Here is a 12025-nt window from a genome sequence, read left to right on the forward strand (position 1 = left end):
AACCACTTGATTAAAAAACGAAGGAATGACACACATTAAGACATTATCATACAATGGGAAAATCTATGCAAACCAAACCACTGCGGTATTACTATTATGGTAAATGAGCTAAATTAAACTGCAGCCAACAGATCTCAATCCAGGGATTACAGACCAATATTGGTCGAGGCAGTGAAGTCAATTATAATTATAAAGTGGGGTACTGGTCAGTGGTCAAGCGACAATCTGGCCCGGATCCAGTGCCGAGTTATTTTAGGTCCCGTATTCTTAGTACATATAATGGTTTCATGGAATGAATAAATCAAAAGTTGAATTTTGGTCATTACATTTTGGCTAAATTGGTGCCAAGGAAAAATTGTTGGAGTTTTCACAAATCATGTAGTAGTTATTTATTAATGACTCCTAAAGTGAGCGTTTTTGAGTATAGTATGATGTGCAGGAGTCGGTAATTGCGAACAATTTGCTGTTAGCAACTGACCCATTCACCTTTACTAAAGAAACCGTAATTTTGAAAAATTGCCCTTTCGTAAGACACAAATATGCTGCTGGCCTGGCCCATTATGAGAGATGCCCAATAAAGTAGATCAATCTCCAATTTTTGTAGGTTTTTCTGGAAGAAAGTGAGTAATCTTACAAATGTTGTGTTGCTCATGAGTCTTTAAGACCTTTCTAGTTAACAGTCCAATAGCCCATTTGTGAATATTGTCATTGTTCGCTCGGCAAAAATCCGTTTTTCAGCCACATTTCCGAAAATAAGTCTTTTAGGGTATATGTTGCTTTATAAGTTGTATATAAATGTGGCCATTATGTACATTTTAGTGTATCAGAATAGTCTCTACGACCTTCCTAGGCGGAAATGCCAAAAATCACGGAAATTATGAACTGCGTCAAGCCAAAAACCGTTTTTCGGCCATATTTCCGAAACGAAGCATTTTAAGGTATATGTTGCTTCATAAGTTGTATATAAATGTGGCTATTAGGCACATTTTGGTGTATCGGAATAGTCTTTAAGACCTTCCTGGGCTGAAATACAAAAATTCGAGTGACCGCGAAACCCTGAAAAAGGGCGTGGCCCGTATATGGGTGTTCCCGCCAAAATAAAAATTGCCACCTATAAAAATCCTTTAGTTTAGGCTTCCAACTAGTGATTCTTGAAGTCAAATTGCTTTTACTAAACTAATCCCACGCCATTACATACCCTCCCTAACTACACCGGCAAGTGTGGATCCGACCAGCTCCTTGACAGAGGTCCGGATTTACGTACAACCAACGAAAGGTTGTTTTTAAAACTTTGTTTTGATTCGTCGCATCATCCCATGGAAGCAATTGATCTAGATTGGGTGGAACTGTCGGGCAGAACTGTCAGTAGTTACATATAATGAGATTTTAGTGACGATGTTGTTTATTATACGATCGTCACTAAAATCTATCTTTGGATTGACCGCTGATTTTGGCAGCCAGTTGAATTGCAAAACCTTTTACTCTTTAACATATCATAACCTCAACTAAAATACTTACTTGTCTGTCTTTTCGGCTATATTTATGAAATTATATCAATATCTATCGTAACTGTGTTACTTCAACTTGCGCGTAACCATGGCAATTGGTTACGTGGTGTGTTACTCTGATTATGGCTCATCATGTTTGTTATTAATGCTGCTTATTTCGTTTTTAATGTTTTCAAAACTTTGTTTAACCCTTTCCCTATCATTTTAGCTAAGTTCTATCTCTCCCAGCTCCCTCGTCGAGATACTTCTTTTTGTCAACTGTGACGGGCCCGCTCAAGGTAAAATATTCACTATCACAATATTAAGTTTGCTATAAAATTTGCAGATCAGCTTGCGAGAGCCACAAACAGTGTTTTTAATGAAATATGTCTATAACTTGGGAGTAAAAGGCCACTGAAATATCGTATCGTCTAACCTGAACAAGCGATCAGTTTGGAAAGAAAAACCGTTTGATTCATTCTGTCTTCTGATTGGCTGAAAACTGTATACTACATTTTTTATCTTTTTACAACCCCCCATTTACAGATGGCCGCGGAGAGAGCAGTAAAGACAGAAGCTGAAGAGGACGATATAGAAGCAGGAGGGTCATTACGTATGGAATAAGTGAATCTGACGATGAGAAAAAAAGCTGCTGAAGTTTTTGGTGAGAAATTAAACGAGAAATCTGTCGTACGTGCGATTACTCGATAGTCGATAAGTTACCAAACTTTTCTGGCTTGATTAGACGATATTTTCTGACAATCTTGGATATTATTACAGCCTAGCTGTTATACTTTTAGTTTAATACCATCCTCTAACCCCTCTATTGAAAACTGATAGAGTTATTTCAATTTTAATAAAGTCATAATTTTGGCTAGTATTCCGAACCGAGATATTATGTGCAATTTTCCCAATTTTTTTCATAGAGGTCTTTTTATTTAGTATTCACTATATTCAACGAACACTGAGGTATATCTTTCACATAGAGTTAGTCTCATTAAAAAATATTGAAGTTTGATCGAATTTAGGCAAAAGCAAATTTGGGCAAAATCGTATGCCCAAATGTGGGCATATTTTTTAAAGCTCATAACTCAGCCAATTTTTGACCAATTTGGATGTAAATCCATGTACTAGTCCTAAAACAGGCTTATCTTGCGAATCTAAGCGAAAAATATAGTTCATCATGTAAATCTTAACGAAGAATATAAATATTCTAATTGTAGGTATATTAAAGTATATCATAATTAAAATATAGGATTTTTCCGATTTTGACCCGGGGATATACTTTATATTGCTGACCTTGTATTGTCCTTCCAAAAGATACACAGCACCATCGGCCAGCCAGTCGCCAGATACTGTAATATTAATAAAACGGAATAATGGCATATTATCTTCTTAGATGACACTTACAACTCCTCCGTACACACGGCTACACTCAGATCTGTACACACCGCTCCCATTTGACATTACACATTCCACTGTAATTAGTGTTATTGTAAGAATAAGTTTCAAATGTGTGGTAGCTGGCACGTGCGCGCGGCTCTAGTCATGCCATAATTTTATAGTCACGCACAAATTCATTCATAAAATGTATCCGAAAGTTTTATATAAACCACACTCACTTCAGCATATATTTCTATATTTTACCGCGCTCTCGGGCGTGCCGATCAGCCGATGGGGTAGGGCGGGGGTTTCAAATCATCAAATGATTTAGATTACGCTAGTGTTATTATGACACATAACAATAGCTATACTATCTGTAAAATTGATAACGTAGTGGGGGTGGGGAGGTGTAAGAATTGGCCAATAGTGATAACCTAATTACGTAATATGTGAACTGTCCCTAAATCATTCGACACAATACCGTATCAATAACTATTATTTAAGTACGTTACGTGAATTGTCGCGTACAGACGGTAAAGTGATCGACCCTTTAGACTTAGTTACGCTACCACCTCTATCACCCCTTCAATCGCTCACCCCTACTAAGAGAAAGAAAACTTCGCCGGTTGAAGACGGTAGTTGATATTTGGGTTACAATGTTTTATTTTTTCTTCACTTACTGGTAATTTCCGTCAAAAATTTAAAAAGAATGTTCACTGTTAAGGACACAGTTTATTTTACATCCCAAACGTGTTGGGAATTTTCAAGATACCACATTCCATATGACACGTAACATGGATCATTCAACGTCAATTAATACAGCCACGCACTTATCCCATGAATTTGTGGTTATGTTTGTTTGTATATTACATAACCACTTTATATTACGTAATCAATCACTTTTCCGACAATTTGTACCCATGCAACTCATCCCATGTAACTGGAATATTATAAGACTTAGCTTATAAATTCTAAATAGATTTCTAAACGCACGCCTATTTTTCAGGAGGTGATCTACAATAATGAAAGATGATCTATTTCTAGCCAGAAATTTGCGGAGTTCAATCGTCTTGATATCAGTCTTGGCTGCAGTTGTATCTCTAAAAATCAGGTATACACTATACATTATTTTAAAATAAAACTATCCTTCCTGGCTTAAACCCTGGTTGTTAAAACTAAAAGCCGCCTTGCATATTCATCTTTGATTAGAAATGAATCAGATTTGTTAATTTGGTAATTTCATGATAGAAGTTGAACATTTTCCCCTCATTTTCACACGTAGTAGCTTATTTTCTTTCCCTCAGTGACGGTTTGAGGAGACACTGCATCTCACTGCTCAGTGGAGACACGGGGATATGAAGCAGTTTTCCCTCTCAAAGTCCACTGAACGTTGTCACAGTCCGATCAGAGTAAGCAGCAAAGATAAAAAGAGACTTTACCTCTGATGTCAGACAGATAAATTTTGTCGAAAACAGACCTCGGAGGGTTTAGTAAAGTAAACAGACTGGCTATGGTCCTAGTACAAGAGGAGGAGAACAAGATACTCGCAATCTGTACGACTAGTTACTCTTCAGTCTAAAAGGACTAGGACGAAGCAGACAAAGTGAAGAAGATTCTCGACGACCGGACTTAGCAGATAAAATAATAGCCGTTGGATTTGATACGACATCATCCAATACTGGAGTTCACAAAAGAGCATGTACTTCTCTTCAGCAGGTCCTCAATCGACAGATCCTCTGGATAGCCTGCAGACATCACGTCCTGAAGGCGGAGCTTGTAAGAGGATCTGCCTCCAAGCAACTGTTCGGTGACACAATATCACTCGAAGTAACCCTCTTCAAGATCATGAAGACCTCCTGGGAAGATCTCGATTCTCGATCTGCAGAACATCGTCCTTCCCGATATCTCTACGCGCTAAAAGAACGACGTAGGAGATATTCTATCCTTTATTAATCACATCCGTCAACTCAACAACCAGCCCAGAACATTACAAGGAATTCCTAGAGCTTGCTAAACTAATCCATAGAGAAAGCATAGATATGAAGAAAGGATACGTCTTCCAGATACAAAGACCTGGAGCTGACCACCATGCCAGATGGATGGCTAAGTCCATCTACATTCTACATTATGAAGATGGCTTTTCTTCACTAGATACCAATTCACTGTACAAAGAAGAGAAACGTGCAGAAGATGGCTCACTTTGTTGTCTTCGTTTATTTGAGAGCTTGGTTCAGCGCTCCTTTCCTTGAATCTACAGCCTCCGCCGACACCCGTTTGTTACAGAGTCTTCAAAGGTACAAGAGTGTGGACATAGTATCAGCCATCACCACGGCAGTCCTGAAGAGGCAAACATGGACCTGACTGAAAAGCTCGTCCCACAATCCTTGTTTGATAAAGACCTACCTCTAGAGCGACGAGCTCTCCTTGCAGCAAGAATAGGCCAACAAACTCTTTGAGCCTTGAACGTAAAATTATCTTAATTGATAACAAATTATTTGGATATATTTTCCTTTTATGAACCTCTTTATAATGACCAGATAGTATGACCAAATAAGGATGTTGGTATAATTTGTCGTAGTCGTACGGGTAAGGGTTTTCAACATACGTTCTACACTCTAATTTGGGTTTAGATTTTTAATAGTCTCTAAGGACTACTTGAAGTAGTACGTGTTAAAGTAGGCTACGTGCAGTTGGTCGAGTACTGAGTGATCAATCATCTTCACATGTTTACTGTTTCAGTTTAGTGTAGACCTTGTTGTAGAAACTCAGTACGGTGCTCCGCAGTTAATGTCATTCTGTATCATACGAAAATGCATAGCTAGCATGAGGTATGATAATCCCTCGTATCGGAATCTTTTACATATCTAATCGATTGAGTACCTGGGGACCCCGTTTTAGGTTTTCATACACGTATCAGTCATGAATCAAGCATATTTACTAAAATCTAATATTAATATAACTACTGTGTTTGAGAACTCAAAGCCCGGGGTCCCCGGGTAAGTTTAAAGCTGAAAATATTCTGAGTGATTTGTGTATTTGGTAATGGTACTGGCTATAGCACTGACAACTGTGCACTCTCGTGAATAGCTATTTGTCAATAGTTTACGAATGACTCCATTATTAACCGTTCTCTTTAAATTATGTAATAAAATTATTAGAATATGATCTTTAAATTATGTAATAAAATGATTAAAATATGAAAGTTGACATAAATTCTGTGATATGTCTACCACCTTTTTCCACTTGATTGTATTAACCTTTAGACCTCCGGCTTTTGTGTTCTTTAACACGATTGATATATAATATGGTGGAATGACATTGGTCGCGTTTTTGGTGTGGAATGCTAGGCGAGTTGTCGTGTGATCATTAACAATTAAGTAATAGTAATACTAGTTATACCATCATGAAACCTTTGATCCGTCAAAGTTCGGGATTGCAATTGCAAATTGACCAAACCAAATGAGAAACTTCATAAAGTATCATCACGCTACCGCACTTGTAACTTACAAAATGTCGCTTGTCGGCTTGTTGCCACTCTGTCACATACTGCTTTTAAAAGGTCTACCGATATGCGATTATCATTACAAAACATATATTTTGCGCGCTCAGCATTCCACGCGCAAAAACGCGCCCGTCCGAGAGACCTGCGCGTATTAGAGGGTTCAGTCTCACCAGGCTATGTTAATGAACATAATAGCCTGGGGTCCTCAGGTAACCCTAACCGTAACCCGAGCCCTAAACAATCGAATTCATGTTTTACTAGCCTGTCACGTGACCAAAACGGTTTTTTGCCCATAACTCTCCAGGGAAGCATTTTTACCCTACGTCATGGGGGGTGATTCGGAATCAGCGTCCAAAAATACACCGATCCAGATCAATTTCATACCCAAAGGGCCATTTCACAAGAATTTTCTTAAAATTTGGGCGAGCGATTTAGTAGGAGCGAAATTTTTGATACAAGCCTCTAAACATTTTTTGATTTCGAATATTTCGGATCTCAATAATTTGTCAAAAATTTTTAGGTTTATTTAACCTACTAGGACGCGCGCCGAGTTAACTGGGCCGCGCTCAGCCTGTCATTCCGCCGAATCTCTATTCGGTATTAATGTTTTTGTTTATGTTTTCGGTTTATTATTTTTATGAACATAATAGCCTGAGGTCCCCAGGTAAGCGCCGAGTTGGAACAAATATTTGACGAGTATCACCCGTTAATCAAAAATATACGACATCAATTTAAAACTATTATATGCTATTTTTTTATTTATTTATTTGTTCAGAATTTTTATTTTAAAATGTAAAACAAAAATTAAAATTATTTTAAATTAAATCGTGCTATAAAAGTTTATAGTTTATAGCCCAGACGTTAATAAATTTCGCGCGAAAAAGGGTTACAACGTGTATCAAAATGAAACTAGTGAGTTTTCAACGTGAAGTTTACTGGTACGTAGAGTACAGGGTCAAATATAACGGCCCATGTATCTAAAAATCTGATGGATAGGAAGCGGGATTGCTTTAACAAGAGCCCTCTCGTTTGCAGTAGCACGCGACCTCCGAAGGGGACACAAGATGTGATTGTGAAACAAGCGCGTCACTCAGTAAAGTGCTGTACAGGCACTTGGGTCCTTATCCTTGTCACTAATCTCAATTGGATTCGGTTTACACAAAACATGAACATTTAGACGTACACATTGGTCATTGACACGATATTTATTAGAAAGCAAAAAGTATAAAATAATACGTGCGTGCGCGGCTTGAGCCGCGCCGCATAAGAACGGATGCGTGCAGGGGCTGGAGTACGCTTGTATGTAGATTAATGAAATGTTGCATTGTAAATATTGAGAATTGACGATATATTATGATCTTATAGTGAATTTTACAAAGCTGGCTTTGGATTTAGGTAAGATTATAATTTGTAATTTATTTAAAAAAACCACGGATAGTTTTAAATTTATTTCTATTTGTCGTATAATCATAAACAATTTAATCCTGTTTTCAAGAATGCGCGGCTTTGGCGGCCAGTTATTGACTTATACATTAAATTGAATTTTAAATAGAAATGTTAATATATTAAAATTTAAAACTTTCAAAACGGAGGCTTATAAATACAGGGTGGCCCATAAGTGACTACCCACACGCAACCTCTTAATAACTCACGTAATTCGTCTCCAAATTGCACCAAAATTTCAGAGATTATAGATATGGGTCAAACTTAGATTTCCTGAAAGTTTCGTAAGCCACGCCCAATTACAGTGAGCGTGGCGTGACACTCCCTCTTTTTCACTATTGTCTTCATAAAATGAGAACGCTTTAAGCTAAGAACTCAAAATTTTTGGCACACATTTGGCTTGATAATTGAAAACCTTTCCCAAAGTTTCAAGTTCATTGGTTAAAATATGGCTAAGTTATGACCATTTCAAAACTCATCGGATACGTGATCCGAGCACTCAGTCAGTGATCTCGTCACTTGGTTAATGGCCTGTTTGGCTCACATGCACCGCTTGATTGGTTGCAGCCTGCTTATGGGCCGGCCTATACAGCTGACTGCACCTAAAACGCTATCACACGAATTTATGGTGGTGTCACCATTTCAGGGCTTGTTAGCCCTGCTAGTCACAGGTTCCTTACAATCAATAAAAAGGAATGAACCATCCATTGAATCATCGAAAATGGTTCACTATCCTCCCTTTAATGCAGAACAACGATTGTTCGTCTACCTGAAGAAAGAAAATGGGGAGTTCTACCCTCAGATTAAACGACAATTTCAGATGAAATTCAACCGACCACCCCCTTCTTGGAAAAGCTGCTTTGACATTCATCACAAGATCAAGTTTACGTTTTCTGCACACGATCGGCGAAGAGTCGGCAGAAGACGAACTGCAAGGACTGTAGAAAACATCACGATGGTTGTTGGTGACGTGATGGACACACCTAAGATTGGCACCCGGAAACGAGCTCCTGCCTTAGACATCAGCAGAACCCTTCAGCGAATCCTAAAGCAAGACCTTTCTAACCGGGCCTACCGAATCACAAAGAAACACAAACTTTTGGACCGTGATTTCCAATCGAGGATAGATTTCGCCAACACATTCCTGTCCAAGCAGAATGTGGATCCCTACTTTGAGGACGAAATCTGGTACAGCGACAAGGCCATATAAACGGATATGTCAACTCCCAGAATGCAATTCACTGGGGCTCTACTAGACCGGATGAAGTGGTGGAGAGAACGGCTTTTCCTGAAAAGGTCACGACCTGGTTTTTATCCTAAAAATTTGTGTTTCCCTTTCTAGCAAAGTCATCATCGGTATCCAATCAAAGCCTAATGAACCTCATTAATACACGCTAACGCCTTACTCTTGATCAGATTGGGTGAATTTTGAGTTCTTAGCTTAAAGCGTTCTCATTTTATGAAGACAATAGTGAAAAAGAGGGAGTGTCACGCCACGCCCACTGTAATTGGGCGTGGCTTACGAAACTTTCAGGAAATCTAAGTTTGACCCATATCTATAATCTCTGAAATTTTGGTGCAATTTGGAGACGAATTACGTGAGTTATTAAGAGGTTGCGTGTGGGTAGTCACTTATGGGCCACCCTGTATTATTATATTATGATTGTAAAATAAAGGATAAAATTTTAAATTTGTTTTTTTTTTTAAATTTAAAAAAAAAATACGCGTGGACACATGGCTATGCGAAGGAGCGGGATCGAGAGGATTATTTTAAATTTTCGAAAAGCAGTCCCTTTTTCAGCTGGATAAAGATGCATGCTTCGCAATGAGGTCTCCTATTGAGCTTCTCCTAGACCATGTCTACCTATACTAAGCCAACTGCGGTTTTCCCTCTTCTTTTAAATTAAAATATCGGGTTTCTGCTCATGTCCTCTTCTTGTAGCCACACTGTTCACATCCTTCCTATTATATATCCTGTCATCACTCCTGGAGTAATGGATATTGTATGTTTATTTCAATAAATATGATAATCAATAAATTAGAATAGAATCTAGTCTTCTTTTCAGCTCACTCTTCTGCAACCTCTTCCTCTACATTCTCAACCTCATCATTAACTTCCTCATCTTCATCATCAACATCATCACCCCTGTCTTCATCGCTGGTGGTGTGTGCGAGATTTAGGTCCAGTTCGTCAACAGGTATTGCTTTCTCATAATACCGTCCTCTGTGTCCTCTCACTGCAATCAAAACTGTTTTAAGTAGCTCAAATCGCAAACGACGTCTAAGATTTGCCATGATGAGGCTTTTGTCCTGGCTGGTCTTGGCTGCCAGAAGTGTTGTCACTCGTTTAAGGAACATGGTAGCCTGTGGGCCCATACCTCCGGTGGTCGAGAATACAAGGCCACTGCAGGTTCCTTTTTCGATCTGTACACAGCGGTCTCCATATTTCCTTTCTTTCTCTCTCTCATGCTTCTTGTACATCTTTGCTGGGGTGTTGTGGTTAGCGTTGGATTTGGCTCCAGGGTGTAAAACCCTGATATCAAAAAATGCACATCCTTCCTCGACGTTTTGCTGTTACAAACAGTACCACTGTCTTTTGCGACTAAAGCGACTTCAACTGTTCGTCTTTATGCTCCAACAGCTTGGTTATTTTTGTTTTGTCTACTAGTCTCTCTTATTTGTTTTGAGGCACTCGATAGTTCCGATTTAGTTTATTTGCGTTTATGATTACATACATAACCTACTTTTTTAATATACATTTTTTTCAACAATATATATATATATACATTCAATTAAATCAAGTGATGCAATCGGCAGAGCTTATACTCAGGTAACGGAAATTTTCCACTGCTACCAATATTATAATTATTGTGTGTTTAATTCTTTTGTCCAAATGCTTCCTGCATTGATCTAATCCTATGGTTTAAATGATACTAGGGAATATTGCTTTGATGTCGAATGATGCATGTATCACTGTTCATGTTTCTGCTTCAATAATAACAATTTTTTTATCAAGACACTTATTTTACTTTGGAGTATTCCAACAGCCACATTGTTGACCATTGTTAATGATCTGGCCCGGCGCGCGCTACTTCGTAGCACTTGCCATCGGGCATTTTGAGAAGAAAGCGGCGCGCGCTACTTCGAAGAAATTTAGACAAGTACGGGTATCGGCCTTACAAAATGACAGGCCTCACAAAATGACAGCCCACATAGACAATGCTGTATCTTAGGTTCCCTATACATTGAACCCTATTCCTTTTACTGTATGAAAGAAAAAGCATTAATTAACACTTCCCAAGGAATGATAATGACATAGAATCTATATTTCTTACATAAATATGGACGTTTTTGCTGTTCAGTCATTGCCCCGCCTAACTGTTACCCAGAATGGAGACCAAAGTTTAGAATTTAACCCCAGAAAACCAGGTACTACCATGACTTATGTCAATCAAAGACTACTCTGGTCAAATAAAAAACTGATTTAGTGACTTAGGTAGAAGAAATGACAAAAAAATGACCTAGCCTCACAAAATGACAGTGTTATGCCTCACAAAATGACAGTTTTATTTTATGATACAAAGATGGCATATTTATATTGGATGCCCCTTGCCTAATTATTGGTATTCTTAAAACCAGTAAGCTTATGATGAGCCTAAATGTGTTTGTTTGATCATCAATTTTGATCAAAATGCCTCACAAAATGACACCGAAAAGCCTTACAAAATGACAATGTTTCAGATTGAATTACTTTCATCATCTAAAATGGATCAGAAGCAGTCAATACAAGAAGGAGTTAAAAATAATCAAAATCTGACAGTTAACAATCAAGTAGCATTACAAAAGTGCAGTTCTGATATCAAAACTTTGATTTCAAACTCTTTGATTTCAAACTCTGATTTCAAAACTCAACGAAATAAAGCTTCTATTTTGTGAAAGCAGAGAGTAATAAAAACTCCTAAAACATGTCAAACGTTAACTAAACACTTAAAAGTGATCTATCCAGTCATAGAAAATATCAAATATAACCAAATACTGTGTTCAAGTATGAAAACAAAAAATGATAAAAAATGTTCCTTTTTTAATATATTCTGGTAAAAACAGAACTGGTATAATATAAACAACATATATATCTAACAGTAAGACACGTGAAAGAATAATGAAACTTTTTCCCAAATCGGATTTGAAGTGATGCCGTTTTGGGTTGTCA

At 37.9% G+C, this 12025-nt stretch overlaps 1 protein-coding gene across 2 annotated transcripts in view; it reads right to left on the reverse strand.

Annotated features, from left to right (window-relative positions):
• Positions 1-5368, reverse strand: part of LOC134818300 (tektin-1-like) — a 70986-nt gene extending 65618 nt beyond the window's left edge. For both annotated transcript variants that reach the window (XM_063827799.1, XM_063827800.1), the window contains exon 1: positions 5358-5368. The gene's annotated coding sequence lies outside the window, so the exon portion shown is untranslated. The remainder of the gene's footprint in view (positions 1-5357) is intronic.
• Positions 5369-12025: the final 6657 nt, after the last annotated feature.

Source organism: Bolinopsis microptera, chromosome 7 (assembly GCF_026151205.1).
Source record: "Bolinopsis microptera isolate Bmic1 chromosome 7, MBARI_Bmic_1.0, whole genome shotgun sequence".
In the NCBI taxonomy this organism is placed as follows: Eukaryota; Metazoa; Ctenophora; class Tentaculata; order Lobata; family Bolinopsidae; genus Bolinopsis; species Bolinopsis microptera.